At 37.3% G+C, this 21908-nt stretch overlaps 1 long non-coding RNA gene across 1 annotated transcript; it reads left to right on the top strand.

Moving 5' to 3' along the window:
• Positions 1 to 1039: 1039 nt before the first annotated feature.
• On the top strand, positions 1040 to 19342 carry LOC141574021 (uncharacterized). Its single transcript, XR_012500532.1, has 4 exons — positions 1040 to 1504; positions 7549 to 7704; positions 13020 to 17516; positions 17565 to 19342. It is a non-coding gene; the product is annotated as an uncharacterized LOC141574021 (long non-coding RNA).
• The last annotated feature ends 2566 nt before the right edge of the window (positions 19343 to 21908 follow it).

The following is a 21908-nucleotide window of genomic DNA, read 5'->3' as shown; positions in this document are numbered from 1 at the left end:
GTCAAGGCTTCTAACCTATACATTCTGTTCTATCGTAATTTAAATTTTCTTGTCGCATTTGAGGTTTCTAGGAACGTAAAACTAGTAGATGGTATTTAGAATATTATAAGTTTGAAAATATTCCTTGTAAAGTTAAGCAGTACAATTAAACTGTTGGGAAATGCAATCTCACACCCTTAATCCATGCTACTTCAAGCAGAAGTTTCTGAATATTAAGGACAAATGTTTCTTATCGCTCATCACTTATTCAGAATCATGCTTCAGTTTAGTTTGCTTCATTTGAATACCATGGCTTCATCATTCAACTTTATGTTCTTTTTGGATTCTCTTATTACCTTTCATTTACCTTGTTAACGAAGAAATATCCTGGCCATTATGTTTTTAGATCCTCACACTTTTTAATCATACCTTTTAATACCGGAAAGTGACTGTCTTCTTAAAGACTATCTCTGGCAGCTCACTAACTTCCTTTTCTAATTTGAATTTATTACCTTGTATGCCTGCTGCTGGGCTGTGATTCTGGGATTTAATTTCTTTGCTCTATTCATTAAATTCACAATTTTTTACCTACGAAGTATTCTTCTTTCAATAAAGATGTTTTATTGGATTATATACTCTAGTAATTTTTTTTCCCCCAAACACAAGCAAGAGAGTTAAGCTTTCTGAGTTTTTGTGTATTTGAAAATGGCTTTATCTTCCTTTCACCCTGGACAGGTGCATTTCAATCTTCCAAGACAAACATCAGATTTCTATAGTAGCCTTGCATGTTAAAAATGCAAAGTATTCGTGAGTTTCTACCCCTTGGAAATTAAACCCAAGTGAATCAGTTACACAGTTAGGGGATGAAATAAATTTTTGGACATCTCTCCATTAGCATGTTCATGGTGAAGCAATATCTCATACTTTACCTTTAGCCACTGTTTTGTATCTTTTGGGAAATCAAAAGTTCATTATACAGCCCTCCTGGTAGATCTTTGGGGAATTACAACACACTTTAGCCTGTTTAGAAATGTCTTTTTTCCTGCCCACATCTTATAAAGTCATAATTTCATGGTGGGTATCTTTGGGAACTTGTAAATATCCTCTGCAAACCAGGAGAAATGCAGACATGTTGGCAAAGCTGATCATTTTCATTGCGGATCTCACCCTTGCTTTGGCTATTTTTGTTATCCTATATGCTGTTTACTTAATAGCAGCCACAAGTATTTTCATCTCAGTCATTTTCTATATTTTCAAAGGAGAGATGGAAAAAAACTATGACTTCGACAAGGACAGAGTCTGGGTACTGGATTCTAGCGATGCTCCTGGGAAACCATGTGCAGGCAGCATAGAGAGACTCAGGCCCAGGACTCCTTCTGTCCATCTTCCAGCCCCAAGAAAAGGGGCCTCCTTGTCCAAAAGAGTGGTTCTCCCTTCTAGAGAGTGCGGAGCTCTGTGCCATGGAGGAGATACACGGAAGACTTGCCAGATGCAGCACCCACCCGACTGAGAAGTATCTTCTAAGGTGAGTATGTGGAATGTTCAGCTTCACTCTCCCTTTTGCGAATGAAATAATTCATGCATGTTTGAGATGAGAGGAGAAAAACAGCCAAATGCCTTGTATCACTGCCTTCCATTTGTCGAAAATGGAGTTGGTGGCCTCTACAGGGACTTCAAACAATTTTTGCTTTCAGCTAAAAAGTCCCATTTACCCAGTAAATTTTGGAGTCCTACCTGATATTTTCTCTCCCAAGCATTGATTAGACACAAGTCAAAAATCTTTGAAACTTCAGTTTCTATCTTCTTGAGCAGTTTGGCTAACTGGCTGGGTAAAAGAGAGGGTTCAAAAAAAATAGACGTTCTTTCTTTTTTTTTTTTTTTAATTGAAGTATAGTCAGTTACAATGTGTCAATTTCTGGTGTTCAGCGTAATGTCCCTGTTATTCATATACATATATGTGTGTGTGTGGGTGTGTGTATATATATTCATTTTCATATTCTTTTTATTCTTTCCATCTATAAGGTTTTTTTTTTCCTTGACTCCAAGAAGCAAAGATAATCAGTAGTTGTCCTTGAGAGGACAGTGTGTTTTGAAAACAGTCCTTGGAGCAAAGACAGTGTGAGCATATGAAACAGCAGAAAGCAGATTTACTCTTTTTTTGGTTTGGTGTCCTGTGAACACTAGAGATTTTAAGGTGAAACATTTCAGGGCGATCCTGTAATAATACTTCAAATCCTGAAACTGGACTCGTTTGGAATTAGCTGGTTGCTTGTTGATTACCCTGCTTTGGTCCAGTGGAAGTGGACGGATAAGTTTGGTCTTTGTTTTTGTCAGATCAATGGCATCGATGCCCTGTGTCTGGATTTTTATGGTATAAATCCAAATATATTATGGTAGACAGATACATTCGTCTCAAGAACAGTATCTGATTACTTGCAGAAGACTCAGTATGTTGATTTAATTTTAGCCGTTGTGATAACTACTTCTGAGAACCAAGCCCCTGTCCTCACATTTCATCTCCATTGCCTTGTGGACTTTTGACATCTCAACTTTTTAAAGCTTTTCTTCCCTCAAAACTAAAATTATTTTAGTCTATATGTAAGGTAACACTTAAATGCACTCCTTACCAAAAAAAAAAAATGTAGTAAAATTGTATTCAAATAAAGACAAATAATAAGCTTAGTCCCATGAACAGCAACTATTTAAACTAGAGGATCTTGAGTGTTCTCACCACAATAAAGAAAAAGAGAAGAAAGAAAGAAAGAAAGAAAGAAAGAAAGAAAGAAAGAAAGAAAGAAAGAAAGAAAGAAAGAAAGAAAGAAACTATATGAGGTGATGGATATGTTATCTGGATTGATTGTGGTGAACAGTTCACTATATTTATATAGAAAAATATATGTACGTATAAAACATCAAGTTATACACCTTAAATATATACAATTTCCAATCAATAAACTAAAAAAAAAGAAATAGGTAAAATATGTCAAAAATTAATAAAAGCCCAAGGAAAGAAAAAAATGCTTACATTTTAGAAAACAATGAGTTAACCTTAGTATAATATTATCCATGTTTCAGTCATCACATTTGCTTGAGCATAGTAACTGCAGCACAGGAGAAACTGATAAACTTTGTTGAATGAGTACAGATTATATTAAGGGAGTCTTAAATAATTCTCCATTACGTAGTTTCAACTTTACGCACAGATGTAGAGGGGGTGACTTATCTGGTGGGGTGTAGGGTGCACAACCAGACCACACCTTAAACTATTAAACTACCGCTCCTGACTGCAGACCACCTGCATGGAATTTACAACTATTGAAGCATTGTTTTGTGATATGGTTTTTAAATTCAAAGAAAACTCAATTATCACGCAAACATCATGGAAGAGGTACGCAGAGTTTCTTTTTAAAGATTATTTTTATTTATTTATTTTGGGGGGGTAATTAGTTTTTTTTATTTTAATGAAGGTACTGAAATTGAACCCAGGACCTTGTGCAGGCTAAGCACACACTCTACCACGGAGCTATCCTCTTCCCGTCTAAGAGAATGTTTATTTTTGTCTTTAAATCTTAATTCACTCAGTGACATATATGGAAGGCCCAGAGGGAAGAGGACATAGCTTAGGTCAATTTCAATTCAGAGGAGACAGGAGGCTAGGTCCTGTATGGAAGGCATTGCCCGGAGTCAAGAATCCTAGGGAAGAACTGAGGGACAGGGGTAGGAAAGAGGAACATGGAAAAGAGGAGAAGTAACATGACATATGAGCCTCGAGTGTGATTAAACTGAAGGATACGGAGGCAAACATATGATGTTGCCTTGCACATGCTTTTAGACACCTAAGTAACTTCAACCTTCGACTGTGCTAAAATTCAAGGTAATGGGCCACAGCTGTACCCCAACAAAGATCGCTTGTGTGGTCTTTGCCGTTTGTCCCCGTGTTCTCTTATGTCCTATGTGTTCCGAATGTAAAGGATAAGGGTTAATGGTAACGATTTGATGCGAAAGGAAACCAGATGTATTTTACATTTTGAATATCTTTTCAGGCTTGTCTCCACCACACACCCATCTCACAGCCGCCTTCACAGAACTTGCTGGCCCCACAGGGCACTGGATTTGCAAGCCCCGTCAGACTTTTGCAACTCCCTTGAGGTCCATTTTGCATCCAACACTGTGACCTCCCTTAGCCTCTATGTGGGTTGCAGAAACTTAAATTTAGTTCTGCTAACTTCTAAATGCTGTTAGTGAGAATTCGTTTCTAAGACATATTATTTACCAGCAATTCAACTAGGGCTCCTTTGGGTTTTATTTTATAGAACGTAGCAGCACAGTCTTAAAATTCAAAAGGACCTTGAAAGTCACTGAGATCACTTCCCATCCAGTTAAGAAATACCTTCTACAATATCCCTGAAAGATGGCAGCCTAACTTCTGCTGAAGCATTTTTCATGAGATGCATAAGGCAGCCTCTTGTTAAGAAGTTCTTTATAATATCCAGAAGAAAGCCGAGTCCCCACAACTCCCATCTTGTCAAACTATTTTTGATCTAATAAGTGATCTTGAAAATAGTTGACTAACTACAGTGACTTCACTGGAAGCACATTCTAAGGAGAAAGAGGAGCTTCTCTCCTTATGAATCTTCCACTTGCTTCTCATTGAGCAATGTTGCCCTTTTGGTGCAAACAGGCCCCATTTAAGATCATAATTCATGAGAAAAATTAAGAGTTCATTGTATACTTTAACAGAAGATTCTCTTTTTAAAAACTCCAGATACATTTATTTATTTATCTTAATTTTCTGTTTATTTATTGGAGGGAGGTTTATTTTATTTATTTATTTCTAATGAAGGGACTGGGGATTGAACCCAGTACCTCGTGCATGCTAAACACGCACTCTACCACTGAGCTATACCCTCTCCAACAGAAGATTCTTAATATGTCTTTTCTGACTTCTTGTATATATTGGCTAGGCAGGAATTTTGAAATTCTTTTCTTCTAATTTTCCTGAAGTCTAGGAGTGTTGCCAATTTGCACTGAAGAAGAGCATTGTATTACAGCACATTCATAACTATTAAAATATAATTCTAATGCACTGATCTGATTTCACAGCACATCAAAAATTTAATTCAAACCCGATGACTCTCACAGATGTCCACTAGTTTTCCAGTGGGTGTTGTTATGTGGAAGATCAAACAAATTTGAACATTTTGTAAAACTGGCAACCCAGTCAATAAAATTTTTTGTGCCCACAGACACAACAGCACTTTGAGGAACAAGAGATGCTAATCTTTATGGAAGGAAGCCCCTTTTATCAAGGAGAGCTCTGAGAGAGTGCAGAAATTTGGGAAAGGGATTCAGCTGCCCCATTTCTGGTAGAGTGGGGCCAGCCGAAGAGTATCTTGGGCTGGTGAGGGGACGTTACATGGCTACGGTCCCCATGGCTTTGTGATGAGGCTTGGAGGACTTCGAGTGTTAGAAGCCAAAGATTTTCTGGCTTTGTGGATGGCTGAGGGAGAGAAGCTCTCAGAAGCTACAAAATAAGGAGGAAGCTCAAGTTCTGGATGTATAACGGTTGCCCCTTCTCTGTGTCTGCTTCTGCTCACATTTCTAACAAATATAAGCTTTTGAATCTGGGAGGCCAATTAGGATTGTGACTACACCCCTTATGGGCAGTTTATTTGTATTAAGTCAACGCCCCCTAGGCCTCTGTTCTCCTATCTGAAAAAAAGAAGGCTGTGAACCCAATGACAGACGCCTCCTTCAGGGCTAAATCACTGTAAATTTTACAAAATAAAATGAATTAGAAATATAAAATGTAATCAGCCAAGATGGCAATTTAGACAGATCTTTTAGCATTTTTCGAAACGCGTTGCTAATACCTGGGGGATACATGATGTGTGGGAGCCCCTAAGGGACAAGGTGACAGTTTTCAGGGCATTTATATAATTGAAGGGAAAACTCTTGGAATAAATTTTCTTAGAGATCCAAAGTTTACCTCCATGTCTCCATTGCACCACCTGCTCACAATTAAAGGATGACAACATATACCCACCTGCATCCCGCAGGCATCAATTACCCCTGATTATCAGTTAGTTCAGACAGGCTGTCCAAACTTCTAAAGCCATGCTTTTTTGTTGTATCTGCAAGCAAGTCACCTTTTCTGTACTCAATATTGATCACTTAGGTTACTTTCCCCATAGGATCTCAATTTTTTTCATTCATAAAATGAAAACATGGTGTAAAAAATATCACTAGCCCCTCCTGAACTAATATTTTATTTTTGTAAGGGTTTATTGCAGAAGTGCTCTTTCCTACTCATTGTAGGAGATGTTTAACAAAACAAAGAAACATAATACAAAGATTTTGACTTCGAAGGTTCCCATTATATTTCAATTTGAAAGGCTTCATGAACTAGACATGAATTTAAAACCTCAAAGTAATCAACCAGTTAACAAAATGTACTACTTTTTAAAAGTTAAAGCTTCAGTAAAACCTGTTTGCCAATTTTAATTTTATTCATTTTTAATATCCTGTTTTTAATGAGCAAATTAATCCAGGTTATCCAATTGATTTGCATTGTAAATCATCTTTGTGCCTTAGAAGGCAGACTTTGCTAAAAGTAAATGGATTGTTAAACAATAATTTCTTGAATATGGCACCAAAAACACAGGCAAAAAAAGAAACCAAACTACATCATGATAAAAAACTTCTGTACATCAAAGAACTCAATGAACAGATTGAAAAAGCAATCCATGAGATGCAGGAATATATTTATAAACCGTGTATCTGATAAAGGGTTGGTATCCAAAATATATAAAGAAATATAATTCAAAAACAAAACAACCTGATCATAAAAATGAGTAAAGGACTTGAATAAACATTTCTCCAAAGAAGATACCCAAATGGTCAACAAGCACATGAAAAGAAGTTCAACATTACTAATTAGTAAGAAAATGCAAATTAAAATCACAATGAGATACCACCTCACACTCATCAGGATGGCTACTAGTAAAATCAGAAAATAGCAAGTGTTAGTGAGGATGTGGAGAAACTGATAGTCTTTGTCATCTATCCACTTGTCACCAATTACTCCACTGTGGGTTGACAGAGATTCAGCTGATCTAGGCTGGACATGACTGGGCTGGGCTCCAAGCGGCAGGCTGGGTCCATATCTGATCCACTGGCCCCGCATCCTCCTACTTAAGGCATGATCTTCTCATGGTGATGGCAAGAGTACAAGGAGGACAGAGGGACACTTGTGTTGACTTTTAAGGTGTAGGCTTCAAGTCTACCCACTGTCATTTGAGTTGCATGCCTTTGGCCAAAGAAAATCATGTGATATCAGTGGGGCAAGGAAGTGCCCTTCTTCCATGGAGGATATGAGAGGGGTAGGTATTTGCTGAACAATAGTTTAATATACCCACAAGACATAAAAATAGAATAAAATATTTCATAGTCAATAACATAATCAATATTAATTGGTCCTTATTTGCTATGAAATGAAATGCAGGCTTAATATTGACAGAGTGAAGTCTAATATAGGAGTTGAAATCCATATGCTTTACATTTTTTCAGATTTTCTGAGACTGCAGTTAAACAGACATCGGGCCTAACTACTGGGAAGAAGTGTTTAGAAATGGAATCAACTTTTCTGTTGCAGTTTCCCAAGACTGGAAACAATTCAATCATGTGCCCATTGAACCCCTTACTCTGCCTCTATCATCAATACTGGTAGGTCCATTCCTCCAGAAATGTACACAGATGGGACCAAATGTCAGTGCCGTCTTGGTTAGAACAGGGCTTTGGGGGGGAAGCATTCTCCTGGGTCCACCTTTGACTGGGCTCTGAACTTGGGCAAGTCATATAAAGTCACAAGTCCACAGTTTATTTAGCAAAACTTGCCCAAGTTGGTAAATAGGTTGCTGTGCTGACTACACGAGATAAAACAGGGAAATGCAATTCAAAATATTCACCAGAAAATAGATATCCCTATTTATAATTTGTCTAGACTATAGTTTCTATAAGTTTAGTTCTCTTCAACAGTGATTATTTACTCAATTTAATTTGTCTTTAGTTAGTAGCCCACTGTCTGTGTTTATTTATTTTTTTATATTAGCACATAGGAAATTTATTTAATATTGCTGACTTGAAAAATTATATGAATATATAGTTTATTTTTTAATTTTATTTTTAATTTTTTATTTATTTTACATGAACATACATATATTCATTGTTGCATTCTTTTTCGCTGTGAGCTACCACAAGTTCTTGTATATATTTCCCAGGGCTATACAGTATAATCTTGTTTATCTATTCTACATATGCCTGTCAGTATCTACAAATTTCGAACTCCCAGTCTGTCCCTTCCCACCCACCTCTTCCCTAGCAACCACAAGTTTGTATTCTATGTCTATGAGTCTGTTTCTATTTGTATGTATGTGTGTATGTATGTATGTGTGTATGTATGTATGTATGTATGTATTTATTTAGATTCCACATATGAGCACTCTCTTATGGTATTTTTCTTTCTCTTTCTGGCTTACTTCACTTAGAATGATATTCTCCAGGGACATCTTTGATTAGTAGACCACTGTCTTTAAACGCAAGAACAAAAGTTTTCATTTGTTGATAAATAACCAATAGCATTCTTGGGTTAATTGTTCTTAGAGACGGCTGACAGAAATAGATTAGAATAAAAATGATCAGTTAGCTAACTGTTTAAATTTGGCTTTAATAATACAGGGTAGTATACTTGCTTTGAAATTTTCATTTCATAATATCACACTGCTCACAAAGGATATAACTTATTGAAGCAGGTAACTTTTTCTCATTCTTATTGTATGTGATAAATATCCCAATATATAATTCATGGCTTACTAAAATTCAATCAGGAAGCACTCAAAGTATTTAAGAATTACCAGAATTCACCATTTCACTTGCCATGTGAATGGCTTGCTCAATAAGAGAAAAGTGATGCATACATTCTAGGGTTTGTTTTTTTTTCCAATTTCTAGTTTTGATCTCTAGCAGTTCTACTAAATAACATCTCTATGAAACATTATGATTTCATGTCACTGTTAGTCTTGAGAAGTTCAAAAAAGCAATTCACAGATTTCTTTTCAAATAAGATTCATGCTTCTGAAATAGGCCAGCCAAATTTAGAAAAATATATTTGGAAAGGCTTTTTATTCCTAAGGGTTAGGCTCTTTACAGCTAGTTTTATTTAACTGGAGAGTGCTTATCATATGATTGAGAAAAATAATATAAACATAAGTTTCATGGCATCATGGGACTGTGTTTATATGCTCACAAATCTCAGATATGGAAATTAATCATTCAGAGAAAAAGAATGACTTTTGAAAATAGACATGACTGTAATAAAGCCTATCCATAGCCATATAAAATTCACCTTTCTGAAGTTATGCTAGTGTTTTATAAACACCAATATATGAATAAATATTAATTTTCTTGAATTTTTTTAGTCTGAAAGTATAGACTCTTCCAAAGTTCGTAAGTTGCTGTGTAATCATTTTCAATATTCCTGGAGATCAGCCAAGCTCAAAACTTCAAAGTGGAAATGATGACATCAGAGCACAGGACAACACATTATAAAATGCCCCCAAAGGAATTGCTACACAATAGACTTTGTTCCATTTTTTAAAATGATAAAATGATGAAATAGTCTATCTTTTAATGAAGGATGCTCAAGCCTCTAAGAAAGCCTGGGGCGCATGAAGTAAAGGATATGAACGCAAAAGGAGTTGAATTCCTAGTTACACAGCAATTGCTAAAGTGTTTCAGTTCTTCATTACTTCAGATCCTTTGCGCTGCAACTTTACAACTCCTCCTCTCAGAAGGTGGCTGCATCTGTTTTCCCACAACTTTTTTGTTTAATTAATTTATTTTTTATTGAAGTATAGTTGATTTACAATGTTGTGTTAGTTTCAGGTGTACAGCAACGTGATTCATTTATGCATATATATATATATATATATATATATATATAAAATATTCTTTTTCACATTCTTTTCCATTTTAGGTAATTAAAAGACACTGAATTTAGTTCCCTATACTATACAGTAGGTCCTTGTTGTTTATCTATTTTATTTATAGCACTGTGTATGTCAATCCCAAACTCCTAATTTATCCTTCCCTTACCCTTTCCCCTTTGGTAATCGTAAGTTTGTTTTCTATGTCTGTGAGTCTGTTTCTGGTTTGTAAATAAGTTTATTTGCATCTTTTTTTTCAGATTCCACACATAAGTGATGTCATACAATATCTGTCTTTCTCTGATTTAGTATGATAATCTCTAGGTTCATCCATGTTGCTACAAATGGCAATATTTTTTTATAGCTGGGTAGTAGTCCATTGTATATAAATCTACCACACCTTCTTTATCCAGTCATCTGTTGATGGACACTTAAGTTGCTTCCATGTCTTGACTATTGTAAACAGTGTTGCTATGAACATTGGGGTACATGTATCTTTTCAAGTTAGGGTTTTCTCTGGATATACACCCAGGAGTGGGATTGCTGGATCATGTGGTAATTCTATGTTTAGTTTTTTAAGAAACCTCCATACTGTTCCCCATAGTGGCTGCACCAGTTTACCTTACCACCAACAGTGTAGGAGGGTTCCTTTTCCTCCACACCCTCTCCAGCATTTATTATTTGTAGGATTTTTAACGATGGCCATTCTGACCGGTGTAAGGTGATATCTCTTTGTGGTTTTGATTTATATTTCTCTAATAATTAACGATATTGAGCATCTTTTCATGTACCTGTTGGCCATCTATATGTCTTCTTTAGAGCAGTGTTTCCCACCTCTTGAATCTGGGCTGGCTTTTGGCCCAGAGAACACGTGAGAGTTAAGCCTGTTCCCAGCCTGTGTGTGAAGGGAACTTCCACTTCTGTTCTCTCTCGGAGTCTTCCCAGCCACTTAAGAATAAGCTCCAGCCAGACTCTTGGAGGATGAGAGCACGTGTACAGCCTGTGTCCTAGCTGAGGCCATGCTAGACCAGCCTATACCAGCTGACCCCTAGACATGAGAGAGCGCCCTCGCAAGGTCAGGAGAGCTGCCTGCTTGACCCACACCTGGCCACGGATGCGTGCGGGAGCCCGCTGAGACCAGGAGACCCACCCAGCTGGCTCGTAAACTTTTGGGCAGTAATACCTACTTTATTATTCTCAGCCACTACTTTTGGGTACTTTAACTCATGCTGAGAATGCAATTTTTTAGAAGATCTAAGTGTTTTTTTGCTTTTGCTTTTTATTTTTGGATTTTGAGTTTTTTGCAGAAATTTTTTCATGCTAGATCTGTCCAAACTCTCATTAGTTCTCTAGTTTTGAGGAGAATCTATTGGCTTGAGTACATTTTAGCAGAAACTCCAGTGTAATGTTTTCTCATCCTATCCCTTAGGCTTAATGAGCTGTAACAGAAAAGAAACTGAAAATAAATACATGCATATATGTATATGTAGAACTGAATCACTTTTCTGTATGCCTGAAACTAACATTGTAAGTCAACTACACGTCCATAAAAAATAAGAATTAAAAAAAGAGATTAGAAAGACCAGATTCCTCACCCCATAAAGAAGCAAGTTAGTTGAAATACAACTTGTTTCTTCTATTTGAAAGTACATTTTAAACAAGCCAAATAGATACCATATGGCCTGTCAGTAACTTGACCTTGAAGAATAATACATGGTTTGTGTCCTAGCTGTAGTTTCCACACAACGAGTGTTAATAGCTCCCTGCTTTTGCTCTTGTTGTTTTTCACAGACAGGACATTTATTTATTCATTTATTCATTTTCTTTCCTCTTTACTCAGTAAACTTCAAACCAGGTTCAAACTGAAAAAAAAAATCAGTAAATTTAAACTGAAATACTTCCATTTTAATGAAGGTTTTCCCAGTAACCATGAGCAAAATAAATCTCCACCACCGCTATGTTCATGTTGTTTTGTTCGTAACTCTAAGCATAGTACTAATTTTATATTGTGACTCTATTTATCCCCCTCTCTCCCCTTTTAATGCTTATTCTGAAATATGAATGTACTTATATTATTAAATGGTGTCAGTCTATACATATTAGAATAAAACTTGATTGTTTCATTTAAAAATCATTATTTGTGAACCTACTTATGATTACTGAATATTAGCAACCTTGCTAATATTGGCAAACTTCTTACCAACTTGGTAGGTGGAAGATGGTAACTCATTTTACTTTGCGTGTTGACAATTACCTGTGAGTTTAAATGTGGTTCATATACTAAATGTTTTGACCTAGTAGCATAAAGCTTATTCAGGATTCAGATGTTTTTCAAAAATCCTACATCTGAGAATTGTTAAATCTTTCCTGGAGGGAGCTTTTCTTGAATTTTTCTCCATTTTTAATTTCTTTTGATTGCCCACATGCTCTGAAATTTATGAGCCAATCTTCTCCGTGTAGGAGGAAGACATGTGAAAGAAAAACCATAACTGTTTTAAAACTATACTAGAAAATTAACATTTCACAAATATATATTCTAAAATGCAAATACCACAGTCACCAGATAGCTTGAGAGCATCTCTTATGTCAGGTATTATTGCAAGAAGGCCAAAGTTAGCTCTTGAAACTTGCAGAATTAGAGCTCTAGAAAAAAGCAGTTCAAGGTTTCTCAAACATTAAAGTGTTCATGAATCACTGGACATCTTCATTAAAAGGCAGATTTTTGAGTCACTTGTTCCGAGGTGCATTTCTAAAAGCTCAAAGGTAATGTTGATGCTATTGATCCAAAGACCCCCCGACTCTTAGGAAGGCTTTAACATCTTGTTTTATAGACACAAAAAAATAGATATACCCTGATACTTATTTTTTTAATTAAAAAAAAACACACAGAATTTGCTTAAATATTTCAAGCTACCAAAATCCTGTGTGACATAAATAATATGCGAACAGACTGTTATGAGTAATAGAACATCTGCAGCTCTTAGAAAATAAAACACAGTTAATTAGGGATGGCATGAATTATGTAATCATTACTTTTAATGTTTTTGTTCTTTCTAGGTCATTCACACTACCAACGCCACATGCATAACAATGAAATGTTCATAAACAAGCAGAAATACCCGGGAGGCGTGGAGAGTTATAATGTTTCAATAATGCATGTGTTATGACACTATAACCTCAGAAAAGATAGATTTCACAACTCTAAAAGCTCAGCTTTGGCGAGGATAGGGATGTTCTTCACCAACATAGAACCAGCACTTGTTGAAATGACTTTGGAGCTTGAAATCTAGAGCCACCAAAATGCTCAAGAATTAACATCGAAAAATGTTCCTTTAAAATGCCTTAGCCAACCGAACACAAACGTTTTCGCCATAGCGACTCAACCGACCATTGCTGTTGTTGGTCTCATCATGGTCCAAATGGAGCATCCTTTACTACCTGATTGAAGAACTGTATGAAACTGACTCCCTTCTAGCTTTGACCAGATGTGATTCCTTTCTCCACCGTTAACACCCTGTCAATACGTTACTTATCACACTTACAGAATTCTGTATTTTACTTGCTCTAATTATTTGTCAAATTTTTCCTGTTTCATCCTTAGATTATCCCTCAACTTCAGCAACTGCATCTCAGCTGCTCTGTATTCTCAGCAGTGCTTAAGTGCTGTGAATATCAATAAACATTTTCCTGAAACAACAAATCTGTTCAAAATCTATAGCCACTGACCTGAATACTGTACATCCAGAGGAAAAGTGGAATTTTTTTTTTATTGAAGTGCAGTTACAATGTATCAATTCCTGGTGTATAGCACAATGTCCCAGTCATGCATATACATATGTATATTTGTTTTCATGTTCTTTTTCATTAAATGTTATTACAAGATATTGAACATAGTTCCCTGTGCTAGACAGAAGAAATCTTTTAATCTATTTTTATATATAGTGGCTAACATTTGTAAATCTCAAACTCCCAAATTTATTCCTTCCTACCCTCTTTCCCCGGTAACCATAAGATTGTTTACTAAGTCTGTGAGTCTGTTTCTATTCTGTAGATGAGTTCATAGTGTCCTTTTTTTCTTTTTTCTCTTTTTCTTTAGATTCCACATATGAGTGATATCATATATTTTTCTTTCTCTTTCTGGCTTACTTCACTTAGAATGACATTCTCCAAGTCCATCCATGTTGTTGCAAATGGCATTATTTTACTCTTTTTTATGGCTGAATAGTATTCCATTGTATAAACATACCACAACTTCTTCATCCAGTCATCTGTTGGTGGACATTTAAGTTGCTTCCATGCCTTGGCTATGGTATATTGTGCTGCTATGAACATTGGGGTGCATGTATAGAAACTGGAAATTGAAGGAAGATCATCAACTGAGGAATGAGCTTAGCAGAGTTCTCAAAAATCCAACAAGAAGATCCAGAAGTTGAGTCCTAAATTTTTGTTCATTTCTTTACAAATGGTTAATTCCTTAAGAGTAGTTAATTAGCAGCAATGGTCCAGTTCTCAGATGTTCTCACCTTTGTTCATTAGAAGCCAAGATGAGATCATGATGTCAGAAGAGCAACTGGGCTGCAAAGTTGTGTGTGGAGCCACTGGAAAAGAAGGAGTGGGGGAAATTTGGCATTCTGGAATGCGGACCTTCGCAGCACTGGGTATCCCAGAAAGCTAAGCTGGTCACAGCAACTACTTTGGTTAGTTCATCCCAAGGAACTGGAGTGGGAGTGCAGAAAGAGTGAAATAAAGAAGGTGTAGTTAGGGAGCCAACCACCACCGTGGGCAATTGGGGCTCAATCCTCCAGGGGGCGCTCTAAGAAGCTGCATAGACTACATCTCAAAATCACCTATCAGAAGGACAAGTGAGAAATTATCCATTAGCTTTCTTCTCCTGTTGGTCAAGAGTTGCCTCACTGGGTGTTCATGACCTTGCACTTCCTGGATCGCACATATTTCAGAATATCTGAGGGGTTTCCAGAAGGCATCATAGGAGATGGCCAAAGAGAAGCTGCAGGGCAGGAAGCAAGATAGAGTTTCTGCTGCTGATGTAAGGGGCTGTCAGGTGACACCCTCACTAAGCTGGTTGCTGTAAAATGGCGAGTCAAGAGGATCTGAGGCACAAGAAGGAGCTGAGTAGAAGCTCTTAGAAGCACGTGAGTCTAATGCAAATCTGTCTGCCCTGCAGATAATCAGCACAGGATCATACCTATCCCTTTCAGACAGTAGTCAGAGAAAGGAGCACTCAGACCACAGGGCAGCCAGAGACAGGAGCCAGTTGGGGAGTAGAAGAAGCCAGAGCACTGGGGGCATGGCCCCTGCCTAGGACCAAACTCCACCTTCTCTGTGCCTCAAACACAGATCAACACCTGGGTGGGAGTTTTTCTTTCTCTCTATTCACATCTTTGGTATTTCCTTGCTACTTACTTTAACTTTCCAGCTCTGACAGAGTGATGCCATCTGCCAGCCATTTTTTTATCTGCACATAAATTACTGCTTTTGGTGCTCTGAGTTTTGTGTGTTTTAGGGAAAGCTCTCAGCCTTTTCTGCTCATAACCTGTCTTAGTTTGTGTTGCTCCAAAAGCCACCTGAGGCAAGGACATGGCTACAAGTAGTTTATTTGGGAGGTGACCCCAGGAAGTGCTGCAAGGGAGAGGGGACTGAGGTGGGGAAGAAAAGGCAGTCAGGGTATGTACATGACGGGTTATTGGCATCTCCATCTTGCTGAAAGCGTGCCCCACAGAGTGACAAGGAAGCTAGGGTATCTATGCACTGGCTCCAGTTCATTAGTTAAAGGTTGCTACTGGGAGAATTAAATCCATGGTGCTTCCAAGCTGCCTGCGTGTAGGCAGAGCAAGTTTCCCCGGTGCCAAGAAAGCCTCGGGGCAGAGAAGCCAGCAGAGAGGCGTGGATGGCTGAGGTGGCAAGATGAGTGTACCGCAGCTGCAGCGGATCCAGGAGTTGGCTAAGAGGACATGGATTGGGGCATCAGTAGCTTTTACTATACACTCTGAGATTATTTTGCAAAGGGCAAAAATGTCCAAACACGGAGGAAAATAACAGCAACCTCCTCCTGGCATCCAGGTGGAAAGAAGAACAGCTAATTAGTAAAGGGTTACAGGCAATTAAAATTAGTTTTGAAATGGAGATGACTTATTAAACTTCGCAGGCCAAAACTTCAGGATGGCATTAGATCCCCTTAATGAAAATCTCCTTCGCTCTGACTAAAGAACAAATCGGGAAAGCAGCCAACATATTTATTGCTCTGGCCTGTAAATGAAGGACCCCCACCACCACCACCAAACTATGCTACACAACCACCACTCAGCTCTGTTCCTATGTGAACCCAGGAGACCACTGGGGGTTTTGTGGTTCTCTCGTACTGGTCATCACTCTGGACCATCACCAAGGTGGAGCCGCTCTAAGATGAGAAGGGTTTTTCCCCCTCTTTTTCGCCACTGGATGCTTGCTGATGGAAAGACCAGATGACGATGCGTGAAAACTAGACCTGAATGCAGGGGATTTCACTGGAGCTAGAGCACAAAGGACAGACTGGGGAGGAATTACTCTCCGTGACTTCAGAGATTAAAAATTCCCTCCAATTCTTCATTTTCTTTTAATAAAATTACAAATACACACTTCGGCCATGGCCTTTGAGTAGGCTTTACTGTTGGTTCATTGCATCTTATTCTAACCCAAGTCCTTAGGCACCCAGTGCTGGAAAAGCCATTCCCCCTTTCCCTGGGCTCATCCTAATGCGTTTCTGATCTTTTCAGCACTAAGAGTTGTAGAGATTTTAGCTGTTTGCCCATTGCAGCCGTCTGTACCCGGCCCAGGCTTTGCATCCTTGGGCAGCAGATGGATGTGAAGAGCTGCACTCACTCTGTCCTTTCAAGGCCTTGAAATTCTGCACACAGAGTTCCTTCTTCAGGCCACTGTCCCTGGTGGTGGACACCTGCACACACCTGCCCTTGGCCATGACCTAGGCCCCACAGGTCACCGGGCTCTTGGGAAAGGCCCAGAGGCCACTTTGTATGGCCTCCACACCACTCAGTTCCTGGACATGAGTAGAAAAGCAATCCTGTTGAAAAAATGGAAGATAGTCAGAGATCTAACCCTCTGCATCCCCCCATACCCTAATTTGACAGCAATCTTTGCTTATTTGGGAGGGAGGGGATTTCTATCAAAATTTTAACTAATAAGTAATCTCCTTGGCATTTAGAATCTGTTCCAGTGCATTAAAAAGAAGAAAACATGAAAAATGGAAACCACTTGATATTATGCCAATAAAAGGGTAGACGTTAAGCTCAATGCAACTATAATGAATAAAATATTCTCAAATTCACTGTAGCAACATCTTAAAATACTAACAATGCCTCGTGATAAGGAAGGTTTATTTTAGGAACTCAAGAATAGCCTGAGAATAGGAAGTGTTTCATCCCTCCTCTGCTCAAAACCCTCCCTGGGCTCTGCATCACACCTCCTCTCCTCCGCTCCCCCACCTACTCATGATGCTGCAGCCACTCTGGTCTCCTGTCTCTTCCTCAAACATGCCAGGTAAGCTCCTGCCTCAGGACCCACTGATCTCTTCTTCAAACATGCCAGGTAAGCTCCTGCCTCAGGACCCACTGTTCTCTCTGCCTAGAAAGCTCTTCTCCAAGATATCTCTTCACTTTTGTCAAGTCTCAAGTACCATCATCTCGCCAAAGCCTACCCTGCTACCCTGATCACCTCCTTAAAATTGCAGCCCTCTCTACACTCATTAGGATGGCTGTCCTCAAAGACAAATACATGAATAAAAGGAACAACAAAAGAATAGAAAGTGTATTTATGCTAAATTGCTAGATTAATAGAATAAACGAGTAAAACTCCTTATTGTTGGTCAGAAAAGTATTTGACAGAATGTATTACTCACCTTTGATTTTAAAAACTAAAAATTAGGAAGTTGGGCAAAGGAGACTTCCTAAGTTTGACATGATGTTTTCAGGAAAACTACGGCAAATATCAATGATAAAATGTTAGGAGTATTCCTATAAAATAAGGCAAACATTAAGGCAATAATGCCACAAATCTCCATTATTCACAATGGTCTTCAGAGTTCTGGAAAAGAAGGCCAAAACATTAGTAAATACTGGGGAAAATTCAACGCTTTTACATTAAAATTCAAAATAATGAAATTAAAATATATTACAGAAATATGAAGAATTTGCTAGGTGTCTAAAAATAAGATAAACATACAGAAAACACAGACATTTCAATGTGCCAACAATGTCCAATATAAAGATCTCATTCAAAACAGCAACAAAACTATATTTGTTCTCCCCCCCAAAAAACTTCAAATATATTAAAAGTTAACAGGGCAAAAAATAGACTTAACTACATAAAAGTACGTAATATGGACTGTAGTGAGGAGCCTCAAGTTTATAAAGGTTTACATTTTTTCCCCAAATTAATCTATTGATTACCTTAAAGATAATTTTAAATAAATCTGTTCAAGTTGATTCTAAATATTATTTTTTAAAGTGTGTGCCTAAGAATAATAGGAAAATTATAATAAAGATAGCATTTAAATCACTAGGGAAATAGTAAATAAATGATCTTTAGATATGTAGTAGATACCATTATTATTCCACTCATACTGTTGAGAAAACTGAGATATAAAGATGTTAAATAAGATCACGTAAACTGCCACGTGGTGAAAACTAGGATGCCAACCCACAGCCAATGCTCCCTACGAGCATGCTATACTACCTCTGGCAAAAATGTGTGTGTGTACATATATTAAACATAAAGTCAATATCTATCATATCATATACAAAGAGTTCCCATCAATCAATATGAAAAAACATGTACAACTTAATAGAGATATAAGAAAAGTAAATATAAGCAATTTTCAAAAGAATAAATAACATAAATGGCAAATAAATATATGAAAAGAATGTTCAAGCTCCCAACTGGGTAAATGCAATTAAAAATAACTCCTAAAGTCCATTAGGTTCATGATATCCAGTGTTTAATAAGGATGTGGAGAAACAGCCTCTCATCCAACACTGTTAGAAGTCAATTTGTCATTATTTGCCAAATTAAAAATGTACTTTAACTTAGCCATTAGCTTTTAAAAATATTCACACATGTACAAAATTATATGTAACAATCCTTGCTATTTCTAAAAGTGACCAATAGAAATAATTACAATCAATAGAATGTAATAGCCACAAAATCAAATGAATGCTGACATGGAAGAATGTCAATCTGAGGTTGATAATTTTTTAAAAAAGCAAGTAGAAGAAAATTCTATGATTCTCTTGTGTTTTATATGTGTGGGGTTTGCACATACGTGTATGTATCTACATGTACTTGAAAGTTCTCAATAAATACCGAAGTACTGATTACACTGCTCTCATTTATTTTTATTTATACATACAAAGTGTTTACTATACCAAAGTATTTATTATCCTCAGAGTAGAGACATTGAGGGAGAAGAAAGGTGGAGAATGAAGATGAATTTTTACTTTTACTCCAACCATTTCTATAATTAGTGAATATTTTGTAACCACATATTACTTGCAAAATTTATCAAAGGAAAATAAATATAACAAAAATTATTTCCACCATTGAAAAAAGTGCATGGAAAAAATATTATATTCGGTCCACATTTAACTACTAAATTACCATTTCTAATTCCTGGTAGTACGATAATGAATTAAATTCTTGCCACTCAAAGTAGCAAGAGGACCTTGGGCCAGTAGCAATGGCATTAACCTGGGAGCTGGTTAGAAATGCAGGCTCTCAGGCCTCCTTCCTCAGACCAGCAGGTGATTGTGGTATACAGGAAAGTTTGAGTAATGTTAAGTATTTTGATTTCTGCTATAATCACTGAAAATAAAAACTGTTTAAAAGTAAAAGATTTTGTTTAAATTTTTTCTAATATGTGAAAAATATTTGAAACTGTCTTCAGATAACAAGGATTATTTGTGAAGATATTTCTCTCACAATATTAAAAAAAAATTGTTAAAATGTTCAACACAAAACTAGAACTTTTCAGTAACCAGGGAGGTAAGACAACTGCATAAAAACAAAACGAAAAACATTTACATATTTCAAGAAGAGCAGGGTGAACTTTGCAAATCGTGATTTTTCCCTCCTGCATTAAAAAAAATAGTGTTTCTGCTTCCAGAGTGGGGAGCCAGCCAAGCCCCCACTGTCTGGATTCTCCATTCCCAGGTGAACTGCACGGTGCATCAAGAGACAAGACAGAGAATTAGCCACCCCTTTTGTTCTTCATTACCAAACACTACAGAAGCCTCAACTTCCTGCTTTCACACACAAATCCATCCCCTTCACAACCTCTCAAATTAATCCCACCCCAATTCCTACACAGCCTTCCCCAGAGGATGCTCCCTGGACCAGGTGTGATTCCAACTCTGTTTCCATGTGTTGATCCTCATTATACCATTATTAGCATAAAGACTGGGCTCCCGTTGCCTGGGCAACCAGAAGCAGCAATGTCTCAGTTCACCCATCACCTGTGCAACCAATTCTCAGTAAAAGTTCCTCTGTGTTAAATCCTTTGGCTTCTGGTAGAGCCCTGCTTGACACAGTTCTTAACATACTGTGTAGTTTCCCAGATGCAACATCCGTGATGTTTGTTCCACTAGAGCCCTCTCTGATTGAGCCTCAGAGGGTAGGGGTGGGTGGAGCGCTAAGATGTGTGGCATACATACTATCTTAAGGAGATAGCTCTGTGTCCCTCTATAAGATATGCACATCACACATTGCCCAAGTATCTACATTCTGAGTTACTACTGTCACACTGGAGATAGCAAGGGACTCCTTTTTCCAACAACATACAACCACACATCGCTAACACGATGTGTAGAAGTCGAGCGCTGTATGCCCCACCCAGACCTTGGAATGAGTTCTCTAAACCCTTGCTTTTCCCAGTGTTATATGAGAGCTACTTGCATCACCATCACCCAAGAGCTTTTAGAAAATCAGAATTTTGGACCCCACACCAGACTTGCATTATTCACATACCATAAAATTCTTCAATTTGTGCAAAGTGTACAATTCAGTGGATATTTTAATTAGATTCAAGACATTGTGCAGCCATTAGTACAAATTCCAGAATATCTTCATCACTCCCAAAAGATATCCTGGACCCCTAGCAGTCACTTCTCTCCCTCTCCTCCCCCAGCCCCTGGTCAACCACTAATCTACTCTCTCTATGGATTTGCCTATTTTGGACATTTCGTATAAATGGAATAATGTAATACTTGGCTTTTATGTCTGGTTTCTTAAAATGTTTTCAAGATTGATTCATATTGTAACATATATCAGTACTTTATTCCATTTTATAACTGAATAATACTGTATTTTATAGATATAACCACATTTCATTTGTCCATTCATCAATTGTTGGGCATTTGGATTGTTTCCATCTTTTGACTATTATGAACTCTCATGCAGAACACTTGTGTAGAAGTTTTCATGTAAATATATGTTTTCAATTTTCTTGGATATATACCTAGGAGGCCCCAGTGGAAAAACTAAGTCATATGACAGCTTTATGTTTAAATTCTTGAAAAACTGCTATACTGTTTTCCAAAGTAGCTGTACAATTTTACCTTCCTATCAGCAATACATAAGGGTTCCAATTTCTCCACATTCTCACCAACACTTGTTTTTGTCCATGTTTTTGATGATAGCCACCCTGTTGTGAATATGAAGTGGTATTTCACTGTGACTTTAATTTGTATTTTCTTAATGACTAATGATTTGAGCATTTTTTCATATGCTACTTGGCAATTGATATCTTCTTTGGAGAAGAAAATTCAAATCTTTTGTCCATTTTTTAAATTGGACTGGTGTCTTTTATTGTAGTTGTGTGTATATATATAATCTGGGTACTATATCCTTATCAGATATATGACTTGCAAATATTTTTAT

Source organism: Camelus bactrianus, chromosome 19 (genome assembly GCF_048773025.1).
Source record: "Camelus bactrianus isolate YW-2024 breed Bactrian camel chromosome 19, ASM4877302v1, whole genome shotgun sequence".
In the NCBI taxonomy this organism is placed as follows: Eukaryota; Metazoa; Chordata; class Mammalia; order Artiodactyla; family Camelidae; genus Camelus; species Camelus bactrianus.
The sequence above is the reverse complement of the archived record's forward strand: the minus strand, read 5'-3'. Positions and strand labels throughout refer to the sequence as shown.